General features: G+C 38.1%; 1 long non-coding RNA gene across 1 annotated transcript; it reads left to right on the plus strand.

Moving 5' to 3' along the window:
• Positions 1–3,125: 3,125 nt before the first annotated feature.
• LOC129737316 (uncharacterized) lies at positions 3,126–20,189 on the plus strand. The gene is made up of 4 exons (XR_008735036.1): positions 3,126–3,184; positions 15,739–18,459; positions 18,726–18,893; positions 20,097–20,189. It is a non-coding gene; the product is annotated as an uncharacterized LOC129737316 (long non-coding RNA).
• The last annotated feature ends 1,687 nt before the right edge of the window (positions 20,190–21,876 follow it).

The raw sequence follows: 21,876 nt of genomic DNA on the forward strand, positions 1-21,876 counted from the left end.
AGAGAGGATACTCAGAATCTTATAGTGTTAGAGTTGGTGTTAGGTGCTCACTCAACAGTTCAAGAGGGTGCATATTTATTCGCCTGTATTACCCAAAGAGAAACTTTACTTGAAGGAAAATCGTTATGTCTGAACTTAAAGATTCAATACAGTGGGCTTGGGGTTAGAAAAAGAAGACTGAGCAGGTGAAATACTTTCTAGCTTGGCAATTTTATTATTTTGCTGAGATTCAAATATTTGCTCCAGGAAGTAATTACCAAATGCAAGGTAGAGTAAGACTTGAAGGGTGTGAGAGAGAACAGTGAGCAGGGGACCCTGGAGAATGGAAAAGGGGGTTTGGCCCTCGAAATTAAATCTACTGCTTTGTGCGTTAACAATAGACAGCTGGGCCTTCTTCATTGCTTTTGTTCATCATGACCATCAATTTTATTCTGGGCGTGAGATATTTAACGCATTTTAGCAACTGAATCTCTTAATGAATGGATGTTTTCTGATGAACGCGTTTAACTGGCAAATTTCTGAGTGCCTATAGACACTAGAGGGGGTTGCTTCAGTACTATACAATATCAGTATACAACCCAGCAACCTTGACCATGCTCCTCCCTTAAAAAAACAATGGTCACTTTTTTGCTGCAGCTGAATTAATCAGCATAGACTCAGTGGAAATGGTGGCAGTAAATTGCATAAGCTATGTGTTGCCCCAAGCCTTATCTGAATTAATCTTCTCTGAGCTGTGTGCCCTGAATTTAGATCACCATACTGGCCTTTTTTGTAAATACTGTAGAAAATGTAGAATACAAATACTGTGTGGAATACAATATCAAAATAAATGACCTGTTGACTTATCTTTAACACAAAACATGCCTCCTAAAAATAGGAGGAACCTTTCATGGCTTTGGAAATGGCTTTTCACGATCCCTGATAAATTAGCCCCTCTTTCTGGAATTAGAAACCAAGTGAACGGTGTTGATCACCCCCAAAAAGTGGCATGCTTTACCATTGGTCAGAAAATCACTTCAAGACTGAGAAAGCTGCATATGTTACCCAGATTAGTTTACATAGCACTCACTTTACAGTGGTATCCTATTTTATACAGGTGTTGAAACAACTCGGCAATGGAAATAGACAGAATAAATATACCATCAAACATAAAAAAGGAGTAGTCACCAAAACCCAAATGGTGACACTGCCTGAATGTACCATCTGTTTCCATTGCATTATACATTGATGCAGAAAATTGATATGCAGTGCTATTTCTGGGTAGTTTCTCATTTGCTTTTGTTAAAAATGGGCCTCGCTGAAAACCATCATGCTGAAACCCGCCAGAATTTGGAAGGAAGTGTTCAAACCAGCCTGGGGTGTTCCAGCCCGAGCCTGGATCCACAGCTAAATGGTGCAGCTGCTCACATATGTATAGTGTGCTGAACCACAACATTGGATCTAGACGCCACACAGCTTGTCAGATGTTCAGGCTCCTGGTCCAAATTGTCCACTTTTATTTAGGACTGTAACAATTGAATCATTATAATGACATAAGGGTTACCACCTAGCTACATTAAATAACCATATAATCAGTTAACTCAGGCAGCCAATGTGTAATAGCAGCAGTGTGGTTACCTTCAAGCAATACCAAGAATACAAACTCAGTTGTCTTTTGACTTAGTACGTGCAGGACAATCAAATCACTAGAACAAAACAGGATCACAGTTTGCCATGACCATGATTGTGATTAATCTCAATGTAAATCACCATGCCAAAGTAACATTTTACCCTACAGCTAATGAAAACTGAGTTACAGCTTCCTAACTCTGTATAATAGTCCAAATCACTTGCAGGCAGAAATGGAACAGCCAAATAGTTCCTCAGACCTGAGCTGGTGACATATTGTCTCTGTTGGAATCTCTGCTGGGTACAAGCAGATGTAAATGAAACTCCTCTCTGATATCCACTTCTTTCCCTGCATGACCTGTATTGGAGAGGCTTAAGAGACAAGAGATGCAGGAACCAGCCCCAAAAGCTACATGTCTGTGGTGGATATGTCTGTCCTCATCACCAGATGTATTTGTGAAGCAAGCATTGACATGATTTTGCCTCACAGCACAAGGGGCTTTGGAATGTCTACTTTATTCCAAAAAGCACCGTGCTATCTTTCCTGTCCTCCGATTATTCTGAAATAAGATTTTTCTTTGGTTTAGTACTCTCCATTCATTATTATATTTCTTTCATGAGCTTCTAGGAGGAAGAGAAAGGAGAATTCAGCAAAGATTTCTCAAAGAAACTTCTTGCTTTACTGTTTGAACACGCTGTAGAGCAGGGGTGCTAGAACCAGTGTGAATGCAAACCTTGATGTCTTGTGTATTTGTGTTTCCAGAATGTAGACAATTTTCTTAAAAAATACAAACACAGACAAGGCTGAATGTCTTTCAGAAGCATGGGATGTAAAGTAAGGGTTTATCTGTACAACTGCTGAGAACTATGACAATAATATCCACACCTACGCAGACCAGTGGAAAACGTAATTTTGACTGTAGGCCAGCAATATACAGGGGATACGGGTTCATGTTGACTTATCACAGAAAAAATTTGAATACATTACTCCATATTCCGGGCTTGAGCAGCAGCCTGGGAGGTGCTGAGCATTAGACCCAGTGTGTGGCTCCAGACTGGCAGGAGGAGGAAGGAAAAGGAAAGGTTAATTTGTCTTTCCTATGTTCTCCATCTTCTCTCTCTGTAGAACTTAAGAACTTGGATTATAGCTTTTTTTGTTATAATGATTGTATTATATGGGATAATGTGAACATCCAGATAAATGCATGCATAACAGATACTTGAAAGTTACTCTTTTCTATTCTGTAAAAGATGCGGGTTACTTTCTTTGTATTATTTCTTAATGAAATGGAACTTTTTCATTTTAAAAATCACAACTGGCATTAACCTGTTGATCAAGCCACTGCTTTTTAAAAATGTGAGGTCATAGTCATCAAAATAGTTCCACAGTAATTATATTCTATTTTTATTATTTATGTTGCCATGCCTTGCTGACAGAATGCCAGAGAATGAAGAGATCAAAATTAATATATTTATTGAGAAATTTCAGAATCAAGCCTGCAATGCCTTTACTCTACAGGACCTGGCAGTATGGAAGACATGGTGAATTTGGAAGCGGAGATACAGTGAATACAAGGTAAATTTAGCATTTGTTGTAGATATCTAATGTTACTCTACCTTTATGACAAATGAATTCTAAAGGGCATGCCTTGCATAAAAAGAAAGTATAGTCACTTTGTTCTGATTGTATATAAGGTATTGGATAACAGCATGAATATTGCCATTAGGAAAATGTGAAAGAAACCATGGCATAATGAACACAAATTATTGTAGATAAATTGGTAGTATGATTTAGCTGCAGGTTTGTGACAATATGAGGGACCTCAGCTGTTTGACTTAAGGCTGTAATCCCAAATGGTGTTGAAACTCCTGTTGATTTTAATGTTGCTTATGTGTCACAGAGTCACTATCAGATTTTACACCACATTGAACTTGCTGCAGGTGTTCTTTCTGAAACTTGTGCTTGATAATCTACTTTCTGGACAGCACAGAGTATGACAACATCACTGTCAGTCTGTTTGCAGTCTATGAGATATATTCCTCTTTGGGAATTTTACAGTCCTATTTCAGTTCCACCTATAGGGACGGAGATGCTGTCTGCTTCAGAAAAGAACTTGATGAGATTTCTGCCTGCTTGTTAAACTGTGTTTGTAATCACAGGTTGGGGCCTGCCTTGTGTCTTTACCATGGCTCGCTCTTGCTTAGTTGTATCCCTTGAAGCATTTCACTGTCATATCTGAAAGATGTGAATATCAGAGAAAGAACTTGGTTTTGCAGTGGCTCTCCTCCCTGCACTTACTAGTGCTTTCTTTTGTAGGTACACTGGGCAAAGGAAGCATAAACCTAACTAACAGACCTCTTTGGACTGTGTGCTTCTCCCTTGTTTGAATATTCTGCTTCAGTGGTATCACCTAGGTTAGCTACTGCCGGAAAAGGAACAGGTTGCTCACGATTTTCAAGGATCTGACTCACACTGCTAGTAACCCTTCAGGGGGACAATGGAGCACAGATCCGTGAACATTTAATTAAATCACATTTATTATATTAGTAAGTTTTCATATGCTGTTGGATCTGAGAGCCCGAAAATGTTAAAATATGAAACTAGATAGTTCTATTTACTGTTACATATACCTGTCTGTGAGCTATGAATACTAGCTAACTCCAAGCAATAAATGCATGCCCAGCCTATATCTTTGTCTAGACAAGACACATTTTAGACTCTTATTCCTGTTTCATACTATACATTCCTTTGGAAGCAAACCAGGAGTACAAATGGAAGCAAACCAGGAGTACAAACCTGGAACAGAGACGGATGGTGTTTGTATGATCATGGAGTGCAGCTGCAGGTCTAACCCACACTGTAGACAGTCTCAAGCCAGTATAACCAAAGATAGCAGATTGCAAGTTTTTTTTAAAAGAAATGCTCTTTCATGTCCCTCTCTTCCTTTTTTCCAAATGTTAGTTAGCAGGGCCTGTGAAATTTTTCTTTGTATGCCATAAAATTGAAACAAACAAACCTGGTACCTTATCACAGCTTGTATGGTCAACTGATGAGGCTTGAGGCTCAAGATATAAAGGACCAGATAAACAGAGGTGTTTCAGTTATTGAGGAGTGAACAAATTCAGGCATTTAACTGAAAAATGGCAAAATACCCAATGAAAGATTTCTATTGGAAGTATGTGCTTTTTATGGATACTCCCAATCAGTGATTTATTCAATTAAATATATTGTGGACATTGCAGAATATGCTTTTGAAAGGACTGATTATCAGAAGGCCTTTTCTCCCCTTGGTTCTTTGTAAAGAGCACAGGGCAATTAAATGTATAAAAATGCAAGCCTTTCTAGTTTATCTGATGAACACAAACAGTTTCCATCCCCCCTTTTCACAAAGTCCTACAACAACCAAAACATGAACGTTGTGAAGAACTTCTTTTACAATAAACAAAGTATAAGCAGAGAGTAAATTAATTGTCTAAGGTCACAAAAAGAATCAGTGATGGAGATGTCAATGAAATTAATGCTTAGCATCTTCACTTTTACATAGATGTTATTCAGTCTTTTATATATGTATATATTTAACCTGATACTGTCCTGTGATTATGAGGAAAAAAAGAAAAATCAGCCATGTTTCCCGCTCTAGATTTGCTCTTAAAATGGTAGCCATGTTACATTAAGGACTCAGAATCTATAGCTAGTTAGAGATTTTTCTCCTTACTAGAAACTCTAAAAATAAAACAACTTTAAATCAGTGCTAAAGCAACATTAAAGTGGTATTGATCCTATTGAACAATGAAAGTGTATATATTTGTGGTTATCTTATCCATCAATAAAATATATAGACAAAAGAAGCTTGCCATCCTCGTAGCTGTTGACAGCAGAAGCAAAAAAGTATTGCCAAAACAGGGACTTTTATTGATCATTTATAAGCTAATATCTTTCACGGGACTGTCAGTCACTCTTTCACCTCCAAGATACAGATGTGGAAGGGTGGACGTTTTGCTGCCAGCTGGTGAGGAGCTGCCAATTTATTCCTCCCTCTTGCACGGGAGTTACATCAACTTCTGGAGTGCTCAGCAGCTAGGAATAGCTGCTCAGTGTTGAACATTTCAAAATGCTCAATTTTCTTCTTCACCAGGTGTTTTTTCCCACTGAGCCTGCAAAAGAGTTGGAAAAATAAGGTCTAAAGTAGATATAGTTCAAGCTGAAATAATCTATACAATGTCTTTAACCATTTTCCAGCTCCTGACACTCTCAAGACATACGCTCTTCTCTCAAGACCAACATGATGGCTCTCCAGCTAGCCAAGGGTATGCCACTTAGCACTGTAGCTGATGGTGGCATCCTAGGGAATGATGCCACAAGAATTTATTACTGTTTCACTCCTGTATAAATGATCTTTTGAAAAAGGTGTTTGGGTGAGAAGTTGGGAAACCTTGTACTACAGCCGCATTTGTTCTACAAAAGAGGTAACGAAAAAAGATTTCAGTTTTGCAGGCTGTCAGAGTTAATAGCTTTTACAAGCATTAAGACAACACCATGAACTTGAAATCTGGTCATTCTTAGAACTGTTAAGAGCATCTTACCTACTAAAGAGTTTGTCAGCTAATTTCTGTGGAATTAGAATTACACTTTCCTTTTTTTTTTCCCATTCTACCATTGCAGGGAAGAGCACAGAAACTACAAAACAAACCTATTATACATGGGCTGAGCAAGGAAAACAACTACGCATAGTCTGTCAGCAGAAAAAGGTAAATTGCCTTTTTAACAAACAAAAAAATGGAGACATTATTTTCTTGTTAATCTCCAAAGGCTATAACAATGTTGAGTTACATCTAATAACATGAGGAAAACAACAGTTTGGGTGTATCTTTTTAAATTTTTCTAGGATTATCTACTAAAGAAAAATATTTTTGTCTTCCAAAACATACTTATGTAAGTGATAGTAGATTTTGAAAATATGTAGACAAATACAAATTTGTCAATGGCCATAGAAATGGAAGCATTGCTGCTTTTGGGATGTCTTTTCCCATACTTAAACTTTGGGGAATAACTGATTAAATACTAAACAGTATCACCTTGTAAGGATACTTTAACAAATCTGTTTATCTTCCAAGGACATTAATATGTATAATGCAAGGAAAGAATTCCTAATCTGAACTGTGGAAAGTGTAGGCAGGTAGAAATCCATGTCTTCACTTTTTCCTTAAAAATTACAACTGGAGACATTATTGGAAAGAAAAAAACCTCAAAAAATTCTTTCTGGGTGCTAAATGGTAGACACAGCACTTATTGGGGAAAATGCTAGACACCTTGAACAGTCCAAATAACAATACAATCTCTGTCAGAATAATGTCCATTGCCTTTAAATTCTTTTGGGTTTGAATCCTGAGTGACTGTCTTGATTGTTATTTTTATACCCAGTCATTTGTACCATGCTGAATGGCTCAAGTTAATATTTCATTTTTATATGTCGAATATAATTTATCTTGATTAGTATCATCTAGTCCTCCTTTACTTTGAATGATTTATTATGATACTTCTTCAGTGTTTGATTAGGTAGCATTTAACACTGAATTCCAAACCTGTCATATTGTCTCTTTTAGGGATGATCCTGCAAATACTTACAACCAGGCATCATTTATTCTGTGTAGCCCAATTAACTGTGCTAGGAAGATACCTGGTAACAAGATCTGTGAAATGTTTGTCAGACTAGAACTTTAAATTTTAAGTATTCCAGACCAAAAATATTGCATAATGACACGTAAATGCAGAATTTACTATTTGCATATTATTTCACATTACATAAGTATGCTTTCCATTATATGATACATTATAGGTTTGTGAGAGAGAGCACAGTTGAAAAGTGACATTTCTAGAATTTAGGAAGGGGCTTAATCATTTAGCTTCATAGTTATTGCACAGACTGTGTTTTCATAATCTCTGCAGTCTTTAGAGATGAACATTTGGGCCAATATTTTAACTCTTAAATGTCTTCTATGTTTATTGATTACATTAGTGCTCTCTTCTATTAGTAAATAATTCCATTTGTATGCTTCATTCATGAACTGTTTATGTGCACTGAACTCTGACACAGTCATCAAATCAAGTGATTAGTGTATTAACTCCTTCTGTGTCTATTCATAGGTATCATTCTGCCCTTTTCTGCTCAATGATAATTTGAAGAAGTTGGAACATCACTTTTATATGCCTTTATGTCATTAATATCAAAAGTAAAGAGGTGGAGACCCTGTCTAATTCTTAATAGCTTCAAAAAGATCTATTAACAGTCTGTTCAATATCTTTGGCCAAATCTCTGCAGTTGTCAAAGGGAGTACAGCTTTGTATAAAATCTGTTGATTTATCCTAGCCAAACATCGTGCCCATAGCATCTGCACTGTCTATTTTTTGTACTTTAATGTAGTAGTAAAAATAGTTTCCGAGCTAGTGTCCACAGCTGGTTCAAAAATAAACAGAGGTTTTAAATCAGATTAATAAATACAAGTATGTTTCTGAGCACGTGTCAAATTTTGAATAGTTATGCTCCATAGCAGGCTACTAATTTTCAGTCATGAGCCTTCTAGCATCTTCTACTGAACAATTGTACAAATGTTCACGAGTCTCAGATGTTTTAATTCTTTGAGATGGATCAATTATGCATCTAAGAATTCCTCCTGGACATGCCATGACAAAGGGGGTGGGGATGAGGATTTGTTATTATTTGCAAGAAGATTTTCAGCCAATATGAAAGTTGAAACACTGCAGCAACCACCCGTCATCCAAATCTGAGAACACATAAACCAAACATTTCGCCAAAAATAGCCTGACAATTAGTTTTCTAAACTGTTCCAGGAGATCTTACGCACAGCAAATGTATTAAAGACAATGAGACTTTGCTTATGAACAATTTACAAATCTAATAGAACTAGGTTGGTAACAAATGTTACTCATGCAAAAGAGAGCGATAGCTCTATTAAATTCCAGTCATCAAAGTACACGGGAAGTTCTGCAGACGGCCCTGCTTTTCAAGTCTGTCCTGATTTGGCTTCTGCGTAGTTAAATTACAACTGAAATTAAACAACCTGATTTACAGTTTTTCTGGGTAGCCCTAGGCTTTTAGCCATGTAATGAGTATTTCTTGGCTTCATGAAGTATAGGACTACACATACAATCACAGAACCGTAGAAAGGTTTGGGTTGGAAGGGACCTTTAAAGGCCATCTACTCCAGCCCCCCTGCAATAAGCAGGGACATCTTCAACTCGACCAGATTGCTCAAAGCCCCGTCCAACTTCACCATGAATGTTTCCAGTGATGGGGCATCTACCACCTCTCTAGGCAACCTGTTCCAGTGTTTCAACACCCTCATAATGAACAGTTTCTTCCTTATATCTAGTCTAAATCTACCCTCTTTTAGTTTAAAACCATTATGCTTTGTCCTATTGCACAGGCTCTGCTAAAACATTTTCCCCATCTTTCTTATAAGCCCCCTTTAAGTATTGAAAGGCCACGGAAAGGTGTCCCTGGAGCCTTCTCTTCTCCAGGCTGGACAACCCCAACTCTCAGCGTATAGAGCAGTTCCACAGACCTCCACCATGTCAAACACAGGAGCTTTGTGCTTCTCTCATGTACTGTTTATGGACAGCTTCTGTGGTTTTGCACATGAGATTATAAAACCACACTGAAGATGGCTCTGTTAGTATGTAGGAAAATTTTAACATTGGAAATCATTTGTGTATTATCTGCCTTGTCAGTTAAGTGCTCCTGATCTTTAACAGTAGATCAGAACATTTCCTTTTTCCTATATTTTTTGATACTGCCAACTCTGATTCTTTTCTTCCCCTGTGATTTTGATTGTAAATTTCCTTACCAGTTTTTCTTCCTGCAGTTGTTTCCATACAGGTCTTTTTCAGTAAAGGGAAAATCATTCTCAGCTGTTCAAATGTTGTGAACATTTTCTGAGCACTATTTTACTCTGTTGAAATGTTCTGTGCTATTTGATGCTCATTTTTAGTTTCATCCATTATTTTTAACTTGTTTTAGCAATCATGATGATTTATGTTTTCCTTCTGCTTTCCAAATGCTTATTTCAGAGACAGATTTTATTTTGAATATGGTTAAACTTATGGGAACATATACCAGGGCTATTTTGTACACTCCAGTTTTCTGGGGAAATGTGGAATCTTTAACCTGTTGCTGCTCTTCAGTTACTACAGTTCCTGCATTTTGGTGGTATCTAGAGACCCTGCCATGCGTCAGAGCTCAAGCTGGTTTAACTTTCATTTTTATGAAGCGAGGTTTCTGGGCATCCAGTCTTGTAAGTCAATTCTTTTACCTTTTGTGGGCTGTCTTGGAAATTGCACAGCTTCTAAAATGAGGTCCAGTGCAGAGCCATGCAGCTCCAGAGGGAACACAAGGAGGAGTTATTCTGTAAGAGAGCATTGCCGGAATGCTCAGAGGGCTTGAGAGCACCATCTAGGCGAAAAGACTCAGAACTAGTGGTTGGGTTTTTTTTTTCTCTAAAGGAGGATAGAAGAGAGGTACAGTAACAGTTTTCAAATATGTAGATTGTTTCAAGGAAAGAGCTATTTTTCATATCCACTGGCACACAAGGAAATAATGGCCTGAAATTGCACCAAGGAAGATCAGTTTAGACAGTCAGAAAGCCTTTCCTAGTGCAAGGAGAATTAAGCACTAGAATGGGTTACTCGTGGAGGTTGTGGGACTTTCCTCACCGGAGGCTTTTCAGAACAGGTTATGTTAAACATTGTCAGGTGTGGTTTTCATAGAGTTGTTAATGCCATAGGGTTGTGCCGTGGTCCTCTACAAGCAAGAGTAGAAGTAGATCAATTGATTGGGGAAAATACTGCTCAGACACTGAACCTGGCGGCATGTATGCCAGTCTGAGCACATGGAATGAGCAAACAGATGGTCTTTGTACTGGCCTTTTACAACTGCTTGCTACAGATTTCGGTTTGAGTTACATCTGACTGGTAAAGACAATGAAACAAATTTTTTTTGTTTGGGAGAGGCAAAGGATTTTCTGAATACCCGTTTTATTTCTGCAGTTTCTGTAGTTATAATTTGATAAGTACATACATGTGTGTACAAAGGGCTCATTTAGCTGTAGCCTCAGTTTCTATAATCTGGGTATAGACAGCACAGTTTATGTTCTGTCGTGATCTGAGTAGATGAAGGAAAAGCTAATAAAGCAAAGATGATGAGGTGATATATATATATATTAGTCAATACAGTTGGTTGTATTGGTCAATAAAGTTGCTTGTAGGGGTCAAAAAGTGTGTACTTTGGTGTTTTCACCTTTTGAGAGACTTGTTGAAAGGCATAGCTTAACAGGTCTCTGTTCTTCTCAAATTAGTTGTTACACAGTGCAAATCAAATTTAAAATTCAAAATTATTAATGGCTAATTGAGGGCTACTGAGAGATGAAAATGTCCTAGATGGTTGCAAATTGTCCCAGTGTCACTGTCTACTTCTCTGCTCCAGTGCTTTAAAATGAGTCAGTAGTCAGCTTTAATTTGTTCAGTTTAATTAAATTCCACCTGAATAAATGTGTTGCACAAAGCTGAAGGAGATGCTGAAATTTCCTGGATTATGTATGCAGTTGAGATCTAATTTGATGGTATGCAGCCTTAGAGTGTAAGCTACTCTCTTCCACGAAGGTGAGCACCCTATAAATACTTAAACAATAATTTAGATGATCTTGTAAGGAAAATTACATAAAGAAAGCAAAGCAAAATTGCACGTAGAATATTTTTAAATATGCCATCATTGGTCTTAGCATAACGAAAGCCATCAGCAGATCAGAAGTATACGTCACTTTCAAACAGAGTCCCATTAAGATTAGCAGCTTGCTTACTTAGCCTGATACTGTCCTGTCTACTCATTACATTAATTAAACAACTAGTACTGTAATCAGATAACATAGCATTTTCTGCTAAGATGTCTTGCCTTTGGTAGAATGACATTTATGAATTATATTTGTGTATATGATCTGTAATGTAAGGAATTCAAATAAACGCCAGGTCACTGTCCTCTTTCTCACTCATTGCAAAATGGACCAAAAATACTCCCCCTCTCCCAAACCTCCTGGCCCACAGCTAACTCATGAGCTGTGAGATTGGAAAAAAAACAACAACAAAAACCCCAAAATAACCCCAAATCCAAAGCCAATCACAAACCACAAGTAAAATTAGAGGATGTGTTTAGTTCAACAAAGGATTGTGTTGGTACATCCTCAAATCATGTACAATCCTACTGGTCTAAAACTCTTATCAGATTAGTCTCTTAACTGTGTTCTGGCTAGTAACATCCTTCTCAAAAGAAGGCAACCAAAATGGGAATAAATTCCTTATAAAATCTTTGCAGAGAGTGTTTGATTTACTTATCAGAGATCATGCTGACTGACTAGAGTAAAAGAATGGCATACCTGTATTTTGGATCACAAACGGTGCAATTCTTGTATACGGTTCATAAGGAATAAGCAGATTAGCATTACTGAATCTGCCCAACAGTCCATCCAGAGTAGGGGTGCACAGGAAGTTTCTGCAAAACTAAGCCTAACTGGCTGATGGAAGCATGTTATCCAATTTATCATACTGGTTTAGGCAATGAAGAAGCATCGTGGATCCACATCATTCAGGTAGCCAGTGCTCACAGAGGCCAGGGATAAATCTTGTCCTTTCACAAAACAAAATAGATTGTTCAGAAATTCCTCTTCTCTTGTGTTTTATTTAACAATAGTAACTCTTCTTCAGGAGCTGCATACAGTTTATTCTCTTGTATGATTTTACAGTACATTACTGTAACTTCTAAGTCAGTGTAATTATCTTGAGACCTTCCTTGCAGGGAAATTCACATGGACTCCATTTCCTCTCTACATGCTCCTAAGGTAACATTCCTCGTTACTTCAATTCCACTGAACAGTGTGTTCAGATCTATACCTTCCTTTCTTCTGAATCCTTGCTTTGCAAGATCTGTTTAGTCTAGGACAGTCTTCCAAAGGATAAACTTCATTGCCTGAAAGTTTCAAAGCAGTTGATCAAAAGTAGTAGCAGATAAATGACTAATGATTTAAGAGACTACTCCCACTGTATATGTTTTTCTGAATTCCTGCAAGTAAGATATTTCTGTACTGTGTAGACATAAATAATTGTTTATTATATTTTCTCATTATGGTGATATTTTCATTATAATGTAAAGTTAAAACTTGCCTCATCTTCTACCAACATTTAGAGGTAGTCATAACTGTTTTAATATTTATAAAATTTAGAAAATTTAACAGCTGTGGCTTTTGTTAATAAAAGAGATATCCTAGGTCCTTTATTTTTTTCCACTTTCTGACACAAAAGAAGGAGCCTAAGATACGAAAAATTATGTTGCTGTAAAATCCCACATGTATTTACATAAAGATAGCAGCTGTGAACTTAATTTTTCTCTTATTTTCTAGATTATTTTCATATGTGGTAGGCTTTGGAAATCCTGATATGTATAATCACACAAAATTTCATAGAAGTCTTTATTTGCACATTGAAAATAAAGTCCAAATTACTGAGTCTAAGATTTGTAAGGATTTGGTCCAAAGACGAGCAACAAGAGTCTGAAAATGGGCAGCACTTGCCGGTAACAAGCAAAAAGCCAGGCTGAAGAAGGGTCTAGGTTACTCACAGATAAACTCTGGAATATCTTACACATCCTGCTCTGGGTTCCAGTGCCTTCAATGTGGTATCATGAGATGTGAGAGAGAGCTCAGAATATCAGTTCAGAATAAGCTGAGCAGACACACGTACAGGCAGCTGATAGCAGCAGTAATCCCTGATACAGCTCAAACCCCACCTTTCTTCAGGCTACCCTTTCGACTGCTGGAAGGTGACTCCATCCAGCTGGGATCCAAAGCCTGGATATCATAGAGCCAGAAATTTTCATCCATTTTTTGAAAGAATTTAACGTGCATTCACTTTTTATTTCAGCAGAGACCAAAAGAAGGATTAGTTTTGATAATGTGCCCAGAGATTAGCAAACACTCTTGGGAATCCACAGACTTATGTTTGAAGGCTCTAATCCGCAGATCATGTCTCCCAGGAAATTTTCCAAAATGCAGGTTTACACAGTGACTTCCCCCTTGAGGTCTCTTTAGCTTACTGAACCTTGCATCCCCTTCCATGTAAATGCCATTCTGCCCACGGTGGCACTCCTAGGTGTGACAGGAAGGTTAAAAGAAAGGACTGGCTCTTCCCAGAGTGCTCCAGACTGACAGCAGCTCGGAGGGGAGGAGTACACTGTCAGCATCCGTGCAGAGAAGGGCAAGTAAGGAGGGTCGGGGGGGCAGTCTGAAATGTGTTCAGCTTTCATTTTAAGTTTGATCATATTTGGAACATTTCTGTAACCAAAAAAAAAACCAACCCAACTCTGATATCATAAAACAGAGGCTGTCATATTATTAATAAAGTATGCAGCTTAGGCAAAATAAGTACGCCTGGGGCTAAGCGATGACCCCCTCTTTCCTCCAGTGCAAGATTTTGCAGCCTTTGTGGAGTCAAAATCCTAGATTTGAAAAGTACAGGAAAAATTTCTTTAAGAAATTGCCTCAACAATATGGACACTGTCTTTAGCCCTGCTACAGACGGGAAAGACTGGAAAGGCTAATGGAGTAGCTAGCGAAGCAAGAAGTGGCTCACTGAAGCAGATGATGGGCATAATACTGGATAGCCTTGCTACCTAGTTGGGTAGGCAATAGAGCCCTATGATTTGAAAAATCACAGGTTGCAGGTTGGTATTACAGGGGGAGGCTGGAAGGCAGCAAGTGCTCTTAACAGTTGCTTCACCAAGAAAACAGTGGAAAGACTTTAAATACTTTGCGTAGAGAATAATGGATTGATTTGATTACTAGTAACAGAGATCAAATTAAATTCCTAGAGTAAAGTAATAAATATTAGGTTTAGACACCATTCAGAGATCAGTGAAAATTAAATTGTACTGGTGCTCAGAGAGCTCTGTTTTTCAGTATTTCCCCCCCAAAGGGCTGCAAGCTTTTGCATTGGATTAGGGTAGCTGCTCAATCCAAGGCACATTTCGCTGGTTTGCTCAGGTGAACTGTATTGTCACTGAGCTACAGACTGTTCCTCATTTTCTGACATGACCGTCAGTTTTGTTCTTTATGGAACTATTAACAAAAATGAGAAAGAATATATTACTCTGTTTATCTTCCTATACTTGGTCCTCGCCCTTCAATACAGTTTTGTCAAGTCAATTCATTCATTCTTTGAGTAGGGAGAAGTGGAGCTCACTCGGTCTGTCTGCTTTACTAACTGATGTGGGGTTAGAATGGATTGCATCTGTCCTGTCCCTAAACCTGTGTCCACACTGTGTTTTATCAGCATGAATTTGACACTGGTTTCCTTTCTGAGTTTCACTGGGCATGCTGGGAGAGCTGGCTTCTCCACCTTTCTTGTTTCCACCAGGAGAGCAAGGGATTGGAGTGACCTGTCTCTTGAAAGAACCCCTGCATCAAACTAAATCGGTGATACAGCTGCACCCACCAAGCTCACAAGCAGTTTCATTTAATTTTCCTGGATTTTTGGTTTCTGGCTCATTACAGCATTAGTGGATGCTGGAAACTGAAGATTACCCTTGTTACTGCCAGTGAAAGCCTGGTGGAAGAGTGACACGTGTTTGTAATAAGATGGTCAAACTTAGCTGGATGTCTTTGGCACTAATAAACCACAGCTTTAACCAGCTCAGGACAGAGTATGCGGAAAGGGTAAGGGCAAGTATTGAGGTACCTGCAGGAATTTTCTGGGTATTAAAACAAAAGAGAAGAGAGACTTCAGCAGAGGCTAGAAGGACATCTTGAAGTTAAGGTCTGGCACGAGGATTAGATAAGGATGAAGCATGGAAGTATGTGGTTATTGCTGACCAATCTGTATTTTCTCTCAGCTATGTACACTTTTTGTCTCTAGTACTTGACATAGCAGGCTTCACTTGCAGCATGCAGTAGTTAGTGTAATACCATACACCTGCGCCAGGCTGGTGTTCTGACACTTGGTATATTTTGGAAGTGTTTGAAAGGCATTTTCTCAGTATGGTACTGTTGCATATTTTTTCTTCCTCTTCACAGTGTCATCCAAGGACTGTTGAGATATGTGGAACATGAGGATCTAATGGTGGTGTCTAAAAATATGTAGTTCTCTGCAATTTGTGCCCTATTACTGCAGCTGTGCACCATCCCAGCAGGTGAAAAGCCAAAGAGCCAGTCTCACAAGAAGTTGAGGATGCAAAACTTGTTGTCCTGGCTGTTGGGACAGGAGAGATTTAAGGCGTGAGTTTCTTTTTCCTATATTTATTCCTCAGTCATTACATAAGGCCCTGACTGAGCTGCAAACACACAGAAGAGTTTAGGTTTTGTGGCACGTACTTTTCAAGCCCCCCATCGAATCATCCTGGAGGCGTCCCAGTGTATTCATTTAGCACAGCTGTGTATCGTGCCGCCTGCCTGCATCCAGCACACCCCTGGGTGCAGAGAAGCTCAGTCCCCTGCCAGTGCTTTGCTGGATGTTCACGGATGGGGGCACACGTAGCTTAAGGAGGAGGTTGGTGACATGCCCTCCACCTGGGACAGGACAGGGAGAAGCGGACAGAGGGGGCACAGACAGCACAGATAAATTTCAGGAATTCAGGGATGTTACAAGAAAATCATTACCAGCTGATTTTAGTAAAGGTCAGTGTCTTCTATGTTTACCCTGGTATAAATATATACGTCATTGCCACTCACTACTGAAAAGAGAAGTATAACAATGTTCTAATGCTCTAATTAAGAGAGTAATTTTCTAGCAATGCTTTAAACAGCTTCCTTACTTTTCTTTCTTTGTAGTCAGTTAATAATCGTGACATTTTTCTTGGCTTTAACTGTGTCCCTGAAGGCATGTTAAAGACCCCCTGTGATTAAAATAGTGGGAATCATGTTACTGAAGTGACATTAACAGAGATATTTATTAAAATTTGGCCCCTGCTGTTTGTGGTTTCTCAAGATTATACTTCTTTAGCAAATTTTAAAATAGAATTACATGATGCCTGACAACTAGAAACTATGCTATAGCCCAAATGTTAAGTGAGAACTAGAGAAGTAATTATGGACTGTCATAACACCTGGAAACAGAAGTGCTAGTAGATTGTTTAATGTTGCATTTAACAGATCATTGGTTTTGTTGCTGATGTAAAGCGCGTCTCTTGGCATGCTGTGATCGTACACAAAACGATCACGTGGTACAATATGCTATTGTAATGTTTGTTAGGTATTTGCAGGGCTTATCTGTTGTTCCTAAGACTCTGGTGGAAATATGACGCAACTTCCTTTGAGACTGCTCATGTGAACGGCATGTTCAATAAATACTCAATGTGACATGTATCAGAAGAAAACAAAATTGCTACTTGACTGCAACCATTTTATGCTTTCTCCTGAATCAGCAGCTCCATGTTTGTCTTGTAACTTACACAACAGTTCTGTTTTCACCTCTACTGTTTATTTCCCTTTCAGGCAACTGCAAAAGCCAGAAAATGGCCTTTGTGATAATGCCACTGAGGTTTAGAGCACTAAAGCAATCTCATTATCAGTTTACATCCCCCGTTAGAAATCGGAGATTGTTCAGCACATCAAACAGTGGAGCGGGGGCATGTAATGTGCAGCCCAAGGGCCAGATGAGACCTGCTGAGTCATATAATGTGGGCTCCAGCTGCCCTCTTCCTGTAACTGAAGGATGGGGACAAAAGAGCAGAACTGCAGGCTGGCGTTGCTAATGAACTTGAACCACTATACATTATTTTCCATCTGCATACCAAATATGGTTATATGCACTTATAATACATGTCTACAGTTTATATGCAAATTGGATGTGGCCCTTGGGCTCTTGGTAAGTAACCTGTATAACCTTCAGGTCCGTAGAAGGTAAGCCTCTTGCTAATGCTGGAATTGGTGCATGGGGCTAGGGGCTGCCTTGCGGCGTGAGCCTGGGTTGCTCTTTGCTTAAAAGCAATAGAGGAGGACTAATAGAAACCACTTTTGTTCATCTTCCACGCTAAACTCTTTGGTACACAGGCAAGAAGGGAGGGAAAGAACATTCTGTGGTTCAGATACTCGCTGTATAAATTCTCGCTCCCTCAAACCTGGGATCTCAGCAGCCATGTACATGTAAAACCCCCACCATATCGGTGAGCCTCCTGATGGATCTGCAAATGACATTGCATTGTCAATTTTTTATGCTGTGGAAAGAATTTTAATTATTTTAATTACTGTTTCAGAGTTACTGGGAAATAAACTCAGTATCTATCATTACTTCATCCAACTGTGCAAATGAAATATATAATTGATATAAAATGTTTTTGTCATACGCAGTTTGAACAAAGATCTATGATAGTTTAAAATTCAGTGGATTCTTCTGTGGTAAAGTTCTATTAATGCATTCATTAACGAGAAATTGCATTACAATGTCTGTGGGGCTTACTTCAGTGAAAGAATGATTTCTTTGTTGTTAATTTCATCTTGATGTTACTCCCCTCTATTTAGCTTCCCCAAAATGACGTTTTTCTAAAAATCAGCGCTAATATGGTAGTTAACCTTTCTCGGTGTTATTAATACTGAGATACAGTCATACAAATAATAAAAGCTTGAAACCCTCTATTTTACCCACTGTTGCTAAAGTTCATCACAACTTCAACTGTATTCTTTATTTCACAGATCTTCCCTTTAAAATAGAAATAAAGACCTTGAAATTACAGATGAGGGTTGGCTGACTGACATATATAATGTGAAGATTCTTTTTACATGGAAAGAAGGCACATACAGGTATTGTTGATGCATTTGTACCAATTTATCTTACTTCTAGCAAGGTACAGAGTTCTAATGTAATTTTTATTATTTCTTTTGTGATAAAACTAATATTCAACAAGATGTGGTAGAGGGGTTATGTGAATCTGCCACCCTGAAAGGTACACAAATACTTTATTCAAAATAACACTCAATTTTTTATGTATTTATAATTAATGTATTAATTATTACCAAAAATGCCACAAAAGAAATCTCTTTTCTCTTTCGTGGGGATAAAATCTGAGTGTGACCACCCTTCTGCAAATTCTGGCTTTGCTTGTGGAAAGGAAGGTGTCTGTGCTGGGCCACTGACCTCTGGCAAATTATGGGTAACAGATGCTAGAAGATATATTTCTACAATGTCGAACATGAAGAAGGTTCATCGACATTGACTTGCAGCACCACTTCAAAAGGTGAGGTTAAAGTGCATTTTTTTTTTGTATTCTGGCAGATTTTATTGCCATAGATAATTTCTTCATTGTCTCCTGTGCAATTGTCTTGAAAATGTACACATTTAAAATTATTAATCCATTTTAGGTCTTAGTTTAATTTCCATTTGTGAGGTTAGGGGTTTCTATTTTCTAGCTGTTGTTGACAGTCATGAGGGAAGAAAATCTACAATTTCCTTAACAGAAAAGCTGAAATTCTCATCCAGTCACTTGATTCTAGGAGCTCAGACCAGCTATAGGGAGATGCTTGATAATCAAGTCCCAAGAATTGATATGGTTGCCTCTGTTACAGGACTTTCACTGAGAAGGAAAATAGTTCCAGTGTATTATGAACTGTAAATGAGTATAGACCCTGTGTTGTCCTAAATCCTTTCTGAGCAGCTCATAAGAAGAAACCTTAATGCTATATGAATAAATCAGCTGGGGATTTCTTTCCTCTAAATAAATCCCAGTGTCATAAAAGAATGTCACCTATGTATCTAATAAGAGCATCATTGATGCTATATACCAATGCCTTAGAGCAAGGCCTGCATTTAAATGACCACAGTCTGCTCTGCAATAAACTTTATGGCAGAGACAACTTCTGGGCTCTCTGAATTATCCATGTTATCTGGCTTTAGACTGAATGATGCTTTTGATGTACTATGAAAACGGTAACAAAACCCTCTAACAAGCCAAACCAACCAATCAAACAAAAAACAAATCAAACCCCCACCTTTCATTTCCTAGAGAAAATCTCAGGAGCTATCAGAAATGTTATGAACTACAGAAGACCAGGTGAATCAGGGAAGTGTACTGTTCCTGAAAGGTTATGTACAACCATCCATAATTAAAATTCTTATAGAAAAGTACCACGCCACTGAATTTTTTGGTCAGAGTATGCAATTTGCAGTATGCAGACATGTTGGGTGGCCAGTTTGCTGCCATCAGTACTCAGCACTGTATTTTCGTTCAGATTCTTAGAACTGAAGCACACTCCGTAGTTCCGAGTTAGCTTTTAAGAGGCAGAAAAAATGGCCAAAACATAAAAGACTTCAACTGGCTATATATCAACCAGTCAACAGCACAGTGCAAAAAAGCAGAGAGACATTTTATTAACATTTCAGGCAGTTCTTGTTCTACTATTCTAAGAAGAGGCTATTCTTTATTTATCCTTTGTTAATGTAGGAGTGATCTTGAGATGCAGCAGTAGTACAGCCACCAAATACAAGAGGACACATTTTCATTGTGTTTAGCAGTCGTAGATGTCATAGAAAGAGGGTAAGTATTAAGAACTAGCATAGTCCAAAAGCCCCTCAAATTAAAAACAAAGGATGCAAATTTCTTATACATGAACATGCCAGGAAAGTGACATTGGGAAAGTAATGTCTACCTCTTAACAAAGAGGGCTTTTTGAAAGTAAAAGTGAAGAGATATAGCAAAGCAATAAATACAATGGAGACATCAAAAGAACCCATCAAAAATGATTACATCAAATCAAAAAAGATTAAATATTTTAAGGTGCAAGACAGATCAAAGGCTTCTTAAAGATATCAACCGTGTGAAGCCTATGAGGAAATTAGGATGCTAAGAAGCAAAGACAGAAATGAATGAAAATGTACATACCACCATTTAAAGTGGAAAATGAAATACAGTATTCTAAGGTCAGCCAAAATATTTGCTACTAATAATCCTTTCATCTTTTATTAGCTGAAATTAAAATATAGAATGCATAACACCTGAAAATTCATGATATGATTGAATTTGCCATCACAGTTATGCAAAAGAAAAAGCCTAACCTATTAATTACTTAAACTTCTTTGAACATCAAAATAAAAGTAACGGACAAAAAGAAATCAGTGACAGGATATTTAAACATCGAGAAAGACTCTGACTTGAATTCAGCAGAGTTGAATGAAGTATTTTACTGGAATAGTTAAATTGATGCCAGTGCTGAAGCTAGCCCAGACAGAACTAGCTCAAATATCTATGCTAGAAGAATAGTTTATGATGTAACCATATCGGTGAAAAACCTGCATTATGAACCATCTGTTCTGTGAAAACATATTGGTTCACTGAGGTGATTTTGCAAAATTTTATTTTGTGGAATTGTCATTTTCCCTTCCTACTTCTTACTTCAGAATAGGCCTAAGTACTGTTCAACCAGGAAAAAAGAAAGATACACAAATACTTACCTAAGAAGGTGTTTTTAAACACAAATTTTCTTTCTAACCTTGTGTCCACAGCTCCAAAACCAGGAATTAGAAAGTAAAGGGATAGACTTTCAGGCTTATAGATAAAGGTTGACGTGACCTTTTCCCCATTAGGTTTTGTAGACCAGGCTTCCAAACATTTGTCTTTTCCAAGTGCCCAGAATACACCATTTGAGGGTCTTGAAGACACCAGCTAGTTCCTTAGAACTTGGGTCATGACAGGATGCTACTTTGTGTTTCTCACTGGGACGATACATGTGGGTTCCAGGTTTCTCCTTCCTTTGTGGCATTCTGTCTCTTTTGCTTCGATGGCTATGTGGTTTCTCGGGATGTGATGAAAATGAGCCTTCTGCAAGAACAATGAAACGATTGGTGTTACTCATCAAAGCAATGGCATTGGGCAGGCAGGGAGGAGAAAGTTCAGATTTTTTTCTGTTTCAGAGGTACTAAGAGTATGTGTGTGTTTTATAGACCAAGGGACTGCTGGAGAGGGACCTGGGAGCCCCTTGTAGAGGCTGACACAGTATATAATGCTCTGTCTGATAATAACCAGATTATAGCTCCACAATTCCAACAAAGAAACACAAGCAGAAACACAAGCGGTATGAAAGTGAGTATCAATTTGCCCATTATCTCTAATGAAATTAAATAATGCATATGGGACCACACGTTTGAAGAATAAATACACATTAACATTCTTAACGGTGTAAAGATTAGGGCAATATGACTTTTTTAAAAGCTTTCATCCAGGGAAA

Source organism: Falco cherrug, chromosome 1 (assembly GCF_023634085.1).
Source record: "Falco cherrug isolate bFalChe1 chromosome 1, bFalChe1.pri, whole genome shotgun sequence".
Taxonomy (NCBI): Eukaryota; Metazoa; Chordata; class Aves; order Falconiformes; family Falconidae; genus Falco; species Falco cherrug.